Genomic DNA, 17381 nt, shown 5'->3' with positions numbered 1-17381 from the left:
GGACGCTGCGCTCGCCACGCTTCGGGTTCACGTTGATGGCGGGGTGGCGTAAACTACTTTTGGGGGGACATTTCAATGTTCAGGGGTGTTTTTGGCCCATTTACTATTGTTCCTATGAGAATTTGGCTAAATTGAGCCATTTCACATTGTTTCCTATGGGAAATCGAATCGCATCGCATCGCATCGTTCAATATCGTGTGTGTGTACGATGCGATGCGATCCGATTTCATTACGGTGCCGTACGTAGAAAACCTGGGCGCCCAGATAGGAAACAGGTACCTAGACTTCTCATAAAGGTATCTTTTTATCAAGCCACCACAGGTAAGTATGTTCATGAAATATAATTAAAATATATATCAGTAGGTTTGGCCACAAAAGTGTGTACCCCACTCACATCCACAGGAAATGGGGAACGCCCATAAAGGTATCTTTATATCTTTAAACCTGTAGGTTCCCACAATAAGTGGCATACCACACTAACCATGTTCCAGCTGGAACCATGCGCATCAAGGTATCTTTATATTAGCTCTATGTTCACAGGTCAGGTTCTCCCAATATGCAGATAACAGAGAATCCAAAAAGATAACGGGTTTGTAGCTAAAAAAATGTAATCACAAAAAGTCCATAGTTGGACATAAAACCATTACATGCAATGTATGTTTCGGCTCACTGGGAGACTTTTTCAAGATGTCCTGAAAAAGGCTTGGAGTGAGCCGAAACGCGTTGACTACTTTTAGTGGACTCTCGGCACATTTCTGATATCTTTACCTGTCACTTTTTGTCTGGACTTTTCCATCTACAAGTGATTATGTTGTAGCTATCTCAAGTTGCCTCCTGGTCTGGATCCAATTTGCACTTTTATTTTTCCTTGTTCTGTTTTAATTTTTTAACCTTCTTGCATGTAATTGTTTTATGTCCAACTATGGACTTTTTGTGAATAATTTTTTTGGCTACAAAACTGTTCTTTTTGGATTCTCTGTTATCTGCATATTGGGAGAACTTGACCTGTGACCATACAGCTAAAATAAAGATACCTTGATGCGCATGGTTCCAGCTGGAACATCGGGAGTGTGGTATGCCCCTATCGTGAGTGTGGTATGCCCCTTACGAAATCACCCATGGGTGACTATACAATTAAAAATCGGGTCTTTACAATGAAAAATCGCATTGCATGCCTTAAGTAGTGTCATGCAATGACAAAATCGGGCGCCCAGATAATACACAAGTACCCAATTAGATTATTAGCATTTATGATTGTTTTTGTTATTCTCAATGTTTTTCTGTTTGCACCGCTGATGGTTTCTTGGTGATAACCCTAACGAATTTCAAAAACTCCACATAGCCGCTTCAGCGCAGAATTCAGTCACAGTAACATCATTACTTTTATATTGACATCACTATTACGGCCTCTTCTGTGACTATGACATTGGATTCTTTGTCATTGTAGATGGAGGAGCCGCACAGAGGAGAGATGCTGAGAGCTGCTGCTGCCATAGACCGGGGCAGATTCCCACCCGTCCCCCTGCTTGTCTTCTGCTTGTTCTGTGTACATCTGAGGCCGTATAACATGCAGGGAACCTGTCATATACAGTAACTCCGGTTATGTGCAGCCAGTGACCTGGGCCCCTGTGATATGGAGGTTATATATCCCTGTACATGATAACTCCCCCAACAGAGACCCCCCCCCCAGTGTATGATAGAGGTAGGGTCCTACACTATTGTCGCTCACCGTTACCTCTGCTGAATCTTCTGAAAGGATTCTGGGTAATTTCTAAGTCCATAGTGAAATTCATACGCAGTCAGTTTGTGTAAGTGCAGCTGGCAGCTGATTGGTCGGGTGTTTATGTCATCCTGCCAGGTGGGGTCTGGGCTTATATATTAATCTGCCAATCATGTGCTCTGTGTTGTACCCAGTACAGGGACAGAGCAGCCTCTCTGTTATCCATCCTCTGCACCTGGAGGGAGAATCTCCGGGGTCTATACAGGGTGTTGGGGTAACAGGGGGATCCCACATGTCTGACATAGAGTCATTATAGCACATATTTGGTTAGGGATATTACCAGTGGTGGATCCAGAGGTGGCGGCTGCAGCACAGTTCAAAATTCAAATAGGGGTGAGACACCAACTGCCAATGAGTCAGTGTGGAATGGCAGTGGGTGTGGCTCCCCTATTTGAATTTTGAACTGTGCTGCAGCCCCACCCCCTGGAGCCACTTCTGGGTATTACTGTGGGCGCGGTTATCCTGTAAGGGGTGATATATACATTACACACATCTGCGCCTATATTAGAATTGCTGAGCTGTGTGTATTACATTCGCTCATAGTTACCTCCCCTCCTGCATTCTGCAGGAGACTCCCTGACATAGCAGCAATCTCCCTCTCTCCCTCATTAGTCTAGCAATCTCCCTCATGTCACCTAGCCCACATTACACTGTTACATTTTTGGGGGAAAAAGGAATGAGAGATAGATACATTGAATCATCAGCACCATTTCCTAGCACATTACCAGGTATAGTAGCTCTGTCTTAACTGCTTTGGGGATCATCTACATTTGGATATAAGTCATTTTAGAAGATTCCTCTCAGATGTAGCAGTGCACACCCACGCTTCTAGGTGCCATGTTCAAAAACTCTTTTCACAATCTCTCCATATATGGAGCTAGACCCCCCCCCCCCCCCTCAATGGGGCACTGTGCAAAATTTTACTACCGACTGTAATCTCCATGAAACTAGTTTTCAAAAGTAGGCAAGTATGCATTAGCTGTATGACCGGTTCCCTTTATGTGTGTTACGTTGGCCATATGACCGGTTCCCTTTATGTGTACAATGTATAGTTACCGGCCTCTATCACAGACTGTCCCTGGGATTCTCGCTCACATCAGATCTGCAATAAGGTGTCGGGATTTCAGCTTTATGCTTAGTCCTTTTTTTCATATATTTTTTTAGCTCCATTTTTTTTTTATTTCAATCAAATCATATCTGCAATAAAGTGTCTGGATTTACGTTTTATGATTTTTATTATGATCTTTAATCATATTATATTTTTGTAGCTCAATTTTAATAATAATTTCCTGAGTTCCATCTCCAGCTGCCTTGTTCCACTTGAGACATTGGCTGCTGCCGGTCTCCAGCTTATACATGAGTGACTCTGGGCTGAGTGATAGGGATGTATCTGGTTACACGGGATCATGTAGGGAAGGAGGAGGTGGAGGAGAGACACCTTCCTGCTGCTGCTGCTGCTCTCCTGCTTATACCTGAGTGACTCTGGGCTGGGTAATAGCGATTTATCTGGTCACACAGGAATATGTAGGGAAGGAGGAGGTGGAGGAGAGACACCTTCCTGCTGCTGCTGCTGCTGCTGCTGCTGCTGCTCTCCTGCTTATACTCACCTGAGTGACTCTGGGATGAGTAATAGGGATGTACCGGTCACATGGGAACATGTAGGGAAGGAGGAGGCGGAGGAGAGACACCTTCCTGCTGCTGCTGCTGCTGCTGCTGCTGCTGCTGCTGCTCTCCTGCTTATACCTGAGTGACTCTGGGCTGGGTAATAGCGATTTATCTGGTCACACAGGAACATGTAGGGAAGGAGGAGGGGGAGGAGAGACACCTTCCTACTGCTGCTGCTGCTCTCCTGCTTATACCTGAGTGACTCTGGGATAAGTAATAGGGATATATCTGGTCACACAGGAACATGTAGGGAAGGAGGAGGCGGAGGAGAGACACCTTCCTACTGCTGCTGCTGCTCTCCTGCTTATACCTGAGTGACTCTGGGATAAGTAATAGGGATATATCTGGTCACACAGGAACATGTAGGGAAGGAGGAGGCGGAGGAGAGACACCTTCCTACTGCTGCTGCTGCTCTCCTGCTTATACCTGAGTGACTCTGGGATAAGTAATAGGGATTTATCTGGTCACACAGGAACATGTAGGGAAGGAGGAGGTGGAGGAGATACACCTCCCTGCTGCTCCTGCTCTCCTGCTTATACCTGAGTGACTCTGTGCTGGGTAATAGGGATATATCTGGTCACACAGGAACATGTAGGGAAGGAGGAGGTGGAGGAGAGACACCTTCCTGCTTATAAACACCTGAGTGACTCTGGGCTGAGTAATAGGAATGTATCCGGTCACATGGGAACATGTAGAGAAGGAGGAGGTGGAGGAGAGACGCCTGCCGATCTCCTGCTTATACCCACCTGAGTGACTCTGGGATGAGTAATAGGGATGTACCGGTCACATGGGAACATGTAGGGAAGGAGGAGGTGGAGGAGAGACGCCTGCCGATCTCCTGCTTATACCCACCTGAGTGACTCTGGGATGAGTAATAGGGATGTACCGGTCACATGGGAACATGTAGGGAAGGAGGAGGCGGAGGAGAGACACCTTCCTCCTGCTGCCGCTCTCCTGCTTATACCCACCTGAGTGACTCTGGGCTGAGTAATAGGGATTTATCTGGTCACACAGGAACATGTAGGGAAGGACTGATAAATCGGGAGTGGACCACTGGATGACATGGGGTATGATGGAAGGGTGTAATGGGATTACGTAGGATGACAGAATACATGTAATGTGTATAACATATATGCCTGGGCTAGTGACTGATCAGGTGACTACTGAGCCACGTCCCGGTGTGGAGACTGCTGAATAGTGTCCCAGTGATAAGAAGCCCTTCCACACATGTACAGATACAGGGTTACTGTAGCAGAAATAAGTTACCCACGTCAGAGGGCTCTGGAGCGCGTTCTATAGCTCCGAATGTAACAATTTGTACTACAGATTATTCTAACGATGTTGTAGCGATTTGTTAAATAAAAATGTTTATTTCATAAAGTCACTGAAAGGTGGCGCTATAACTGTTCGGTAGGCTTATACATTGTAATGTCCTGTAACCTGCACATAAATGGGTAATAAGCTTGCTCAGTATTTATATATAACACATGACTAGCGCATCATCTGGATTACCTGTAGCTTACACTGTGACTCATTTGGAGCAGTAGAACGCACCCCAGAGCCCCCTACAGTGAAGGGGGGAATTATTTTTTACTGTCCATGTACATCAGTGGTGGGGAACCTCAGGCCCAGGGGCCGTATGCACCCCCCTGTAGCCGGTCTGAGTGGCCCTCCCACCCGCCCGGCGGCTTTGCCGGGAGTCAAGTACAGGGGAATTATCACAAGAGTTTGGTAGTTCTCGCAAGATTCCTCTTAATCAACAGCAGCCGGAGACTTTCAGTCCTATTCAGCGGCAGCCGCCGGAGTGTGGGACGGCTGCAGCAGGGGAATTTGTAAGATACATTTTTACATATGGCCCCTGAAGGATTTTTTCCCAATACAAACGGCTCTTGGCACAATAAAGGTTCCCCATCCCTGATGTACATAAAAGTGCTATTTACAAAATCTTCTGCTGTTAGTGCGTCAGAGCCCGGGGCGACAATGCTGTCAGTGCATCAGAGCCCAGGGCAGCAGTGCGGTCAGTGCGTCAGAGCCTGGGGCGGCAGTGCTGTCAGTGCATCAGAGCCCAGAGCAGCAGTGCTGTCAGTGTGTCAGAGCCTGGGGCAGCAGTGCTGTCAGTGCGTCAGAGCCCGGGGCAGCAGTGCTGTCAGTGCATCAGAGCCCAGAGCAGCAATCCTGTTAGTGCATCAAAGCCTGGGGAGGCAGTGCTGTTAGTGTGTCAGAGCCCAGAGCAGCAGTGCTGTCAGTGTGTCAGAGCCTGGGGAGGCAGTGCTGTCAGTGCGTCAGAGCCTGGGGCAGCAGTGCTGTCAGTGCTCATCTCTGCGAGCTTCCTGTTCATACACATGGGAGGGGCCTGACAACCCCGCTGTGTGTGTGATACAAGTCTGCCAGTGGGAGAAAGGACTGTAGTGTCAGACTCTTATGGGTACATTTACTAACAATTCTAAAAATGAAAAGAGGTGAAGTTGCCAACAGGTACCAGATTCCGTCTATCATTTCTCTATAGCAGGCATGTCCAAACTGTGGCCCTCCAGCTGTTGTGACACTACACATCCCAGCATGCATTGCCAGAGTTTTAGCATTCCTTAATAGCACATCTGTGGCAAGGCATGCTGGGACTTGTAGTTTCACAAGAGCTGGAGGGCCATAGTTTGGACATGCCTGCTCTATAGCATCCTATAAAATGTTACATCAGATTCTTTCTTAAAAGCTTTAGTAGATAGATAGAAGCTGGAGATGCAGCGGTGCTGTCCAATCAGGGCTCATTTTACAACTAGAAAAGGAGGGATATAGAATATCCGCTAAAGGCGCTTCTGTATGGGTGTGCTTGGCTTAATAAGCAGCAATCTAGAAAAAGGGGGATTCAGCCCCAATACAATATACAGAAACAAAGAAAGTGGTCGACTGCGCTATGGATGATGTTTTTTTGAAAATAACAATTTAAAAGGTCAGGTGTATGGTGAAAAAAGCGTTAAAAATTATTGTTAAAATATACTTGGATATAAAATATAAAATAAAAACAAGAACAAAAAAATGACACTTATGTTGATATAGTCACCTTAGATTTGTGAACGTCCGGTCCGTTATGGTTTTTCTAATCGGAATCCTTAGTTTGTAATCCGTTTTTGGAATGGATTGGGGTAGTTCCACAAGCCTTTTTGTTGTCCCTGGACGGGGAGAGATTTCCAGGGAAAAGAGGGGGTGTTGAGCCTCAGAGAAAAGTGGGGGGACAATGGTCTCTCTCAGGAGATGATGAATGGTCAGCCAGATGTTACAATTGCACCCGCTGATGGGAAGCGCTGGGATACCTTCACTGATGTTGCCGGGCTGTTTTTAGGGGGTGGCGTACCTCCAAAATATTGCTTGTGCCTCGGATTGGGTGGAAGTGCTTCTCCTTCTGGCGGGAGTGGCTGTGTCTGAGAGAGGCAAATGTCCCACTGGAGATGGTTGTTTCCTCGGTAGTGGTTGTGTGGAGTCCAGAAAGGGATTCAGATACCGCTGTCACAAATCTGCAGGGTGATCTTAGGTCACTTTTGTGCACCTACGCGTTTCGCTGCCCTCAGCAGCTTTTTCAAGGTCCATTTTACAACTGTGTATAACTCTCCTTATAGTATAAGCCAGGTATTCATCATTTTCTGCCAGCAATCAGGATATTTCCCATCCTGCCGAGATACAGATGTGGGGAGGTGCGGGGGGCTCAAACAAATCCTCTAAATCAGAGTTGCCTACCTGACCCTCTCCATGAGGGAGAAAATGCTCTGTTCCTGGACTTCCCTGGTAATGTATGATTGCCAGCACCTGTGGTGACACCTTTCTTATCAATTACCCAGCTCCCCGCAGGTGATAGCAATCCTACATTACCAGGGAAGTCCAGGAACAGAGCATGTTCTCCCTGAAGGAGACGGTCAGGTAGGCAACCCAACCCTAAATATATGAAGCGAGGGGATGTTCCCATCAGATTCTTTCTTAAAAGCTTTAGTAGATAGATAGAAGCTGGAGATGCAGCTGTGCTGTCCAATCAGGGTTCATTTTACAACTAGAAAAGGAGGGATATAGAATATCCGCTAAAGGCGCTTCTGTATGGGTGTGCTTGGCTTAATAAGCAGCAATCTAGAAAAAGGGGAATTCAGCCCCAATACAATATACAGAAACAAAGAACGTGGTCGACTGCCCTATGGATGATGTTTTTTTGAAAATAACAATTTAAAAGGTCAGGTGTAGGGTGAAAAAAGCGTTATAATTTATTGTTAAAATATACTTGGATACATAATATAAAATAAAAACAAGAACAAAAAAATGACACTTATGTTGATATAGTCACCTTAGATTTGTGAACGTCCGGTCCGTTATGGTTTTTCTAATCGGAATCCTTAGTTTGTAATCCGTTTTTGGAATGGATTGGGTTAGTTCCACAAGCCTTTTTGTTGTCCCTGGACGGGGAGGGATTTCCAGGGAAAAGAGGGGGTGTTGAGCCTCAGAGAAAAGTGGGGGGCCAATGGTCTCTCTCAGGAGATGATGAATGGTCAGCCAGATGTTACAATTGCACCCGCTGATGGGAAGCACTGGGATACCTTCACTGATGTTGCCGGGCTGTTTTTAGGGGGTGGCGTACCTCCAAAATATTGCTTGTGCCTCGGATTGGGTGGAAGTGCTTCTCCTGCTGGCGGGAGTGGCTGTGTCTGAGAGAGGCAAATGTCCCACTGGAGAGGTCTGTTTCTTGGGTAGAAGTTGTGTGGAGTCCAGAAAGGGATTCAGATACCGCTGTCACAAATCTGCAGGGTGATCTTAGGTCACTTTTGTGCACCTACGCGTTTCGCTGCCCTCAGCAGCTTTTTCAAGGTCCATTTTACAACTGTGTATAACTCTCCTTATAGTATAAGCCAGGTATTCATCATTTTCTGCCAGCAATCAGGATATTTCCCATCCTGCCGAGATACAGATGTGGGGAGGTGCGGGGGGCTCAAACAAATCCTCTAAATCAGAGTTGCCTACCTGACCCTCTCCATGAGGGAGAAAATGCTCTGTTCCTGGACTTCCCTGGTAATGTATGATTGCCAGCACCTGTGGTGACACCTTTCTTATCAATTACCCAGCTCCCCACTGGTGATGGCAATCATACATTACCAGAGACGTCTAGGAACAGAGCATGTTCTCCCTGAAGGAGACGGTCAGGTAGGCAACCCAACCCTAAATATATGAAGGAGGGACAGCAGCAGGTATTGGATATATTTGCTGCGATCCCTCCATTACCACCCACAACTTCACCCCCCATAGGTTTCTATGATGGATGCAGTGCTGCCCGATTTACCAATATCCGAAATGTGATGCATTCTCAATATTAGCCCCCACAGCTACCGCCATATGAAAGCCTACACCACATAGCTGGCCGGGCAGAGGGTCCCCTTGGAAGTGGTCATTTTTGACCAAGCATATGCAGACCAATCAGCAGCTCACTGATCACATCACAGGGGCCGGCTACCTTTAGGAACCCCTGGCCCTGCCTGTGCTAAGTAATATTGCACCCTGATCACATTGAATATGCAACCATTTATAAAGGGGCCCCTTAATTAGTCCTTCAGTTATTTTGACATAACGATCTGCACTGAAGCCTGAATATCCCTAGAACCGACACTCGTTCGTGTGCCTTGAGTTCTGAGATGGAGAATGCCTCTGCTAGGGACCCATTTATCATCCAATATTTGCAGCTGAATCCCTGAGAACAAAACAGATTTTAAAGTGCACTTTTGAGGAAGGAAATAACACAGTTTAATTAAAAAAATTATTAACTGTTAAAATGAATTAAAAAGAATCAAATTAAAAAGAATGAGTATAAAACATAATGCATCAAGTGAAGCTTCGATTGGTATAAGATGGTGCAAGCCTTAATTTAGATCACCCCTTTAATTGGGTGAGGATGAGGGAGAAGCACCCCACTAGTCCTTCTTTGTAAGGATCCTGTTCCTATTGGACTCCAATGGGCAAGTGATTTGGGGGGGGGGGCACAGTGGGTGAACTCACATATCTGGGATAGCTGCCACTGCTGCGTGCCGCAATTGAAGTGTTCCCCGTGAAGTTCATGCACTTTTCTTAGTTCAGCGGCAAAACCCGGTACGGCGAAAAGCCATGCCGCACACTGTAGTTAATAATGGACACAATTGTGTCCATTCACACGGGATGGCCACTGCCCGTCCGCCCAGTTGCAGCCATATCCCACCACTGGAAGGGATGGCTGCCGGTCTATGGCCATCCCCACCATTGTAAACTGCTGTGGCTTCCTGGCCGTGCGGGGTTTCGCCACCCGGTAGGACCCGTAGCTGGTGAAATAGCCCTTATGGGTCCTGGTTCAGGTATCCATGTAAAGAGGTTTACTTTCTTCCACAGTCCACAATGGGAAGGAAGGGTACTGTAGCCTATGCTGATGCATTTCGCTACAGCACCCCCACTTCTTTTTCCCCATTGTGGGCTGTGGAAGAGAGTAAACCTCTTTACATGGATACTTGAACCAGGACCCATAAGTGGACAGCGTTATAAATTGGGGCTACAAAAAGCTGAACTAAGGACAGTGCACTAACTTCACGGGGCTTCACTAACTTTACCAGACACTAATAGTGGCTACAAGCAGCAGGAAGGTTCTGCAGGAGAAGACACAACACCAGACAGTAATAGTGGCTACAAGCAGCAGGAAGGTTCTGCAGGAGAAGATACAACACCAGACAGTAATAGTGGCTACAGGCAGCAGGAAGGTTCTGCAGGAGAAGACACAAAACCAGACAGTAATAGTGGCTACAAGCAGCAGGAAGGTTCTGCAGGAGAAGATACAACACCAGAAAGTAATAGTGGCTACAGGTAGCAGGAAGGTTCTGCAGGAGGAGACACAAGACCAGACAGTAATAGTGGCTACAAGCATTAGGAAGGTTCCGCAGGAGGAGACACAAGACCAGTAGTAGTAGGTAGCAGGAGGAGATGCAGCATCAGTGAGTAATCATACTAGAGATGGGCAACTCTGCTCTTTTCCGTGAGCAGTTCTGAATGGTTCAGCTCACTGAAAAGAACAAGTTCTTTGAAATGGCTCACTTACTCATTATTTATGTTAATATTGGAGGTATGATTCTCTACTGACAGGGATTGGAAAGAACCGTCTCGCTCCTGAACTGCTGCTAACTGTTAAGTTCACTGAGGAAGTGACATGTGATTTATCAGTCAGCAGTGAAGCAAGACGGTTCTTTCCAATCCCTGTCAGTAAAGAACCGTCTTGCTCCAGGAACCGCCGCTCATTCTTCACATCTATAGGTTCATTTAGAAGAACCGTCTCTTCGAGCTGGCTCAATTGTGAGCTTCCCATCTCTAAATCAGACCATAATAGTGGCTGTAGGTAGCAGGAGGATGCTGCAGGAGGAGATGCAGCATCAGTAATCAGACAGTAATAGTGGCTGCAGGTAGCAGGAGGGTGCTGCAGGAGGAGAGGCAGCATCAGTAATCAGACAGTAATAGTGGCTGAAGGTAGCAGGAGGGTGCTGCAGGAGGAGATGCAGCACGTGACACAATTAGTGACGCATACATGATTATACCAGGAAGATGATAATAATAACACAGCGCTTTGTTTTCAAATGACACCAAATTATATATTATTAACTAAGCTGCTTCATCCATATACAAGCGCAGATTGCTTTTTTCTTCTTATATGGAAATAATACCACATGCTGTGTGTTGGCGTTACATTAGTAGATGTACGTATTTCTGTGCTTAATCTGTCAATAAAATAAATGTAATGTGTTTGCAGCCTCTTCTGTACTATCCATTCTGTTATGTGCCTGATTCATTGTTGTAAGTAAAGCAAACAAAACAAGCAATTGGGAAAACCTGTGCTGCACTGCAGGTGGGGCAGATGTAACATGTGCTAAAAGAGTTAAGCCCCATACACACTGAGTGATATAAGCAATATCGCCCATTATATCCCTAAGTCTGTATGCCTTGCATGACGGCCGATGGTTGATAACATCCCCTCCATCGTCTGTGTGTCAGTAAGATTAACGTATAACTAAAACTACAGTGTATTCATTCATCTGTAAATGATTGTTGTCCTGTACGGTTATAATAGGAGACTGCACCATCACAGCGGCTGTGGAACTGACAGAATAAAAGTGAACAATCTGCTTTATGGTCATGGTCCATATCTGAAAGTGCAGTGGCGGAACTTGTGAGTGGTTGGCCCAGGTGCAAAAATATAACTTAGGCCTCCCACCTCCAGTCCAACCTAAGTTCACAATATGCCACACAGCAGTGGTTGGCAGCAGTGGGCCCCTTAGTCCTTATAGGCCCCGGTGCAATGCACCTGCTGCACCAATGGTAGTTCCGCCTCTGTGAAAGTGTAAATGTTGGGGTTAGTGCTTCCTTATACACTCATTAATCATCTTCTTGGTTTAAGGGGCCAAACAGAAACTTCACCAGATTTACAGCTAGAATTACACAATGTCCTCATGAGGGGGTGCGGGAATCAGTCCAAGATGCTGGCTCCTCCGCAGTGACAGGAGACAAATGCTGAAGTGTTGCATTAGCCTGCAGCAGCTGCCTCCTTGTTTCTGAGAAGCAGCCAACAGTGGATACTGGTCTCCTGGGGCATTTCCACATCTCCAGGGATGCTGGACACACCAAGAGATGTAACTGAGTGGGCTTGTTGTGCAGCCACACCCTTATAGTGATGCAAGCTGGGGGCTCCCATGAGGCCAAACCCATATCAATGAAGACTTCCCTCTTAATTCTGGATTGCCATCACCTGCTTTAAACAGGGTCATTGATAAGAAAGGTGTTTCAACACAGGGGATGGTGATCCTAAATTAAGAGGAAAGTCCAGGAATAGAGCATTGTGTCCCTCCTGGAGAGGGTCATGTTGGGAGGTATGATATCCCCCAATGTTATTACACACTCAGCTGCAGCTTCCAGTATAACTATTACAGACCCAGCTGCCGCTTCCAGCATAACTGTTATTACAGACTCAGCTGCCGCTTCCAACATTACTGTTATTACAGACTCAGCTGCCACTTCCAACATTACTGTTATTTCAGACTCAGCTGCCACTTCCAACATAACTTCATACCCTCCAACTGTACTGATTTAGCCGGTACAGTAGCGTTTTTAAATGGTCTGTACCGGCTAAATCGAAGTGTACAGAATGTACCGTTTTTCTTGTGGCTCCCGCTCAGCTGTCACAAGGGAGGCAGCGTGGAGGCAAACAACCATGCGGTGCTGTCACTGAAGGCGGCACCTGGAGAAGATGGGCTGGCTGCAGTGCAGAGCTAGGTTTGTAAAGTGACAGCACTGCAGCCAATGGTAGCCGCCTCAGCCCACCTTGGCCAATCACAGTGCAGGCACTGCGGCCAATCAAAAAACAGGGGTCAGAAAGGAATTTGAATTGTGCCCGTGATGTTCCTGTATTACATCAGAAGTCCTGTATGAGGGCACACATGTCCCTATTGTCCCATTTGGGTAAGTCTATGCTGCAGGAAGGGTCAGGTGCCAACTAGACAGAGTGTCACTGTGTGCCAAATACAGCAGTAAGTGCAGCATCCTGGTACTCACTCAGGCTGGCTCCCGGCTCCGCTGCCCATGGGACCCATTGGCATCTCTGAGGGTGTCCGGGCTCCAGCTACATCTCTCATTCGTACATAGCAGCGCAGCCAGACCACGCCCCTGTCTAGTCACACCGGTCACCGCCTCACAATCCGATTCCACACCGTCCCCTCGCAGCCATAAGAACTGCTGTGTGCTGGCTGAGCTTGCTACCAGTACTTTCCACCAATCAACAAGCATAGTAACAGGGGAAAAACATAGCCATGGGCGGTGTAGTAGTTGCTGCAGTGCACAGTACACATTTGGAAAGGGGACATGGTTACACCTCTTTTGCCCACGACCCCACCCCCAAATCCCCTTATACATTATGCCACACAACGTAACGCCTATTACACCACACAATGTTACGCCACTTACACATTACGTCACACACTGTAATCAGACAGTAATAGTGGCTGCAGGTAGCAGGAGGGTGCTGCAGGAGGAGATGCAGCATCAGTAATCAGGCAGTAATAGGCAGGTAGCAGGAGGAGATGCAGCATCAGTAATCAGACAGTAATAGTGGATGCAGGTAGCAGGAGGGTGCTGCAGGAGGAGATGCAGCATCAGTAATCAGACAGTACTAGTGGCTGCAGGTTGCAGGAGGAGATGCAGCATCAGTAATCAGACAGTACTAGTGGCTGCAGGTAGCAGGAGGAGATGCAGCATCAGTAATCAGACAGTAATAGTGGATGCAGGTAGCAGGAGGGTGCTGCAGGAGGAGGATGCAGCATCAGTAATCAGACAGTACTAGTGGCTGCAGGTAGCAGGAGGGTGCTGCAGGAGGAGATGCAGCAGGTGACACAATTAGTGACTGATTTATTTTCCAGAAACAAGAGTGTCCTTGTTCTAATCACTAGTTATATAACTACAATCTCCATACGCATACATGATTATACCACAAAGATGATAAATAATAACAGCGCCTTGTTTTCAAATGACACCAAATGATATATTATTAACTAAGCTGCTTCATCCATATACAAGCGCAGATTGCTTTTTTCTTCTTATATGGAAATAATATCACATGCTGTATGTTGGCATTACATTAGTAGATGTAGGTATTTCTGTGTTTAATCTGTCAATAAAATAAATGTCATGTGTTTGCAGCCTCTTCTGTCCATTCTGTTAGGTGCCTGATTCATTATTGTAAGTAAAGCAAACAAAACAAGCAATTGGGAAAACCTGTGCTGCACTGCAGGTGGGGCAGATGTAACATGTGCTAAAAGAGTTAAGCCCCGTACACACTGAGTGATATAATGAGCAATATCGCCCATTATATCGCTAAGTCTGTATGCCTTGCATGGCGGCCGATGCGCGCTCCCCCAGGTTGATAACATCCCCTCCATCGTCTGTGTGTCAGTGAGATTAACGTATAACTAAAACTACAGTGTATTCATTCATCTGTAAATGATTGTTGGCCTGTACAGCTATAATTAGAGCCTGCACCATCACAGCGGCTGTGGAACTGACAGAATAAAAGTAATCAATCTGCTCTACGCTCATGGTCCATATCTGGAAGTGTAAATGTTGGGTTTAGTGCTTCCTTCTACACTCATTCATCATCTTCTTGGTTTAAAGGACCAAACAGAAACTTCACAAGATTTACAGCTAGAATTACACAAAGTCCTCACGAGGGGGTGTGGGAATCAGTCCAAGATGCTGGCTCCTCCGCAGTGACAGGAGCCAAGTGCTGAAGTGTTGCATTAGCCTGCAGCAGCTGCCTCCTGTTTCTGAGGAGAAGCCAACAGTGGATACTGGTCTCCTGGGGCATTTCCACATCTCCAGGGATGCCGGACACGCCAAGAGATGTAACTGAGTGGGCTTGTCGTGCAGCCACACCCTTATAGTGATGCAAGCTGGGGGCTCCCATGAGACCAAACCCAAATCCATGAAGTCCTGTCCCTTTTTTGGGTGTGCATGTGTAGATGGGCTCTTGGACACACTGGTAATCACTGACAGCGGGGCCAGCAGTGGTATTTGCTAATAATCAGCAGGGCCGGCACCAGATCTTCTAGCACCCTGGGGCTGTAGGCAGGACTGTAGCTGATATCTCCGGAACCTGCTGCGATCCCCCCTGTCCTGCCGGCAGCCACGTCCCCCATAATGGAGTGAGGGAGTGCGTTCCACTGAAGGGGTGCAGCACAAGTAAAGTCCTGAACTCTGGTGTAGGAAGCAGTGATCAGGGTGGAGAAAATACGACAGTTGCCAGCCGACCGTAGAGGACGGGAGGGAGTATGAATGGAGATGGGGTTGCAGATATATGGAGCAATGGAATTAGAGATTATTATTATTATCCTTTATTTATACGGCACCACAAGGGTTCTGCAACGTCCAATTTCACATAATCAAAACAGGAAAATAGTGACTTATAGTAGAAGACAATACAGGACGAGTACAAGGTAAATGATTATAGGAACATCAGCCGATTAGAGATGACCCTGTATGTGAGTGTGAGGCAATTTAAGAGGATTCTGTAGGGGAATGGGAGCCGGTGCAGATTTTGTTGAAGGGTAGTGGCTAAAGTGGACCAGCAGGAGAGGAAGATAAGCCTGGCTGCAGACTTAAGGACAGATTGGAGGGGAGCCAGTTGGGAGGGAGCAAGGCCAGTGAGGAGAACATTGCAGTAGTACATTACTAATATACTGTATACTACTTATGATTGTGATCATCTTCCATGGTGAATATCTGGAATGCCTGGGGCAGCATTGAGGGACTTTGAGGAGGGGTGTCCAGGATGAGGTTGGGGATTGGGCTGGGAAATGGTAGGGTTGCTGGGTAAGGGGGCTTGGAGGAGGTGGCCAGGATAGGCTTAGGGATTGAGAATGGTCAGATTGGGGGGGAAGGGAATGGTGTTGGACTGGGGAGGGGGAACTTCTGCCTCTTCTTCCTCCAGTGTGTCCATTTTCTGCCGTCTGCGATGTCTTGCGTCGCATTCAGTGATGTTTCTGTTATGCTCACCAGGAGGGAGTAATGGATCCAGATAAGTCCTCAAGAGATACTTCCAGCAGAGGAGAATTAGGACAGGTGGATGGAGTCTTCAGGCGAACAGGCAGAATGGACTCCCAGGAGCTGAACCTCTGGACGTCTTCTGGGTAGCCACCCAGAACCCCCAGACCCAAGTCCGCAGAGCACACCAGCGAGCCTTCGTGCCTATAACAGCCCTTTTCCCTTAAGACTTAATGGGGCAGATGTATTAAGCCTGGAGAAGAGATAAACTGGAGATAAAGTGGAAATAACTTGGAAGAGTTAACGCACCAGCCAATCAGCTGTGTTTGAAATATGACAGTTGAGATCTGATTGGCTGGTGCGTTATCTCCTTCCACTTTATCTCCAGTTTATCTCTTCACCAGGCTTAATACATCTGCCCCAGTGTGTCTACCGGTACTAGTATGCCGACAAGTGGCAGTGCGAACTTGACTCCAAGGGAACGGAGCAGCTACTGGTAGCAGATGGACCTACACTGCCTATAGAAATCTAACCTATCACAGATAAGTAACATGAAGGCACATAAAATATGCAAGCACAAGACCAGGACTAGGACATAATAATGAAGCCTGGAAGCGTGAGCCAATGAATACCAAATGCTAAACAGGAGTGGACTTGACAAGACAAGACTAAGATGTATACTAGAAACAGAACTGAGTACTTAAAGAATACACACAGACTGACACGGAATAACAGAAGTATATACAAGCACAGCATGTGTGGCCTGACACTATAACCTCCACAGAGGCACAGTAGGGCTGACTACAGATGACACACTATAACGGCTAATACTCTCCAACACTAAACTGCAAAAGAAGCTAGGTGATACTTGCAATAGCAGAAGAGGAGGATGATAACCAGGGGGTAGTACAGGAACGCCAACAAAGATTTCCCAGCCACCTGCTGCAGAGCGTCTGCCCCTGATTACAGATAGCAAGCAGCTGGATGCTGCCTCAGGTGTGCTAATCAACACTCCCTGTGCTGCCTGGCATCCCCATCACCTAGGCAACAGCTGTGGGAGAGGAGGTGCTGATGGAGGAGACACATCCTGTCTGACAGCGGTGCGCAATCGCGGCTGTCTAGAAGCTGACGGGACATGTCTCGTGGAGGCCGGGCGGACACCAGAGACGCCGTAGAGATGGCACCTAACAGTTTAATTTGATTGAAGTTTGAAAAGTTACAAATATAAGCAGAAATCTAACATTAAAATGTCAATTTAAAAACATTCCTTCATGCAAAATCAACATTCATTACCTCTCAGGTCCTCACATTTAAATGAATATGACTTTGCACACAACATTTTTTCACATTGACTTCATCTACACTGTACATTATATTATAA

General features: G+C 46.7%; 1 protein-coding gene across 1 annotated transcript in view; it reads left to right on the top strand.

Annotated features, from left to right (window-relative positions):
* LOC146036345 (popy Class I histocompatibility antigen, A-1 alpha chain-like) overlaps positions 1-3000 on the top strand; it is a 68595-nt gene extending 65595 nt beyond the window's left edge. Inside the window, exon 8 of the mRNA XM_083160302.1 lies at positions 1448-3000. The gene's annotated coding sequence lies outside the window, so the exon portion shown is untranslated. The remainder of the gene's footprint in view (positions 1-1447) is intronic.
* Positions 3001-17381: the final 14381 nt, after the last annotated feature.

Source organism: Crinia signifera, chromosome 9, assembly GCF_055691185.1.
Source record: "Crinia signifera chromosome 9, ASM5569118v1, whole genome shotgun sequence".
Classification (NCBI taxonomy): domain Eukaryota; kingdom Metazoa; phylum Chordata; class Amphibia; order Anura; family Myobatrachidae; genus Crinia; species Crinia signifera.
Note: the sequence above shows the minus strand (reverse complement) of the source record. Positions and strands in the feature narration are given on the sequence as shown.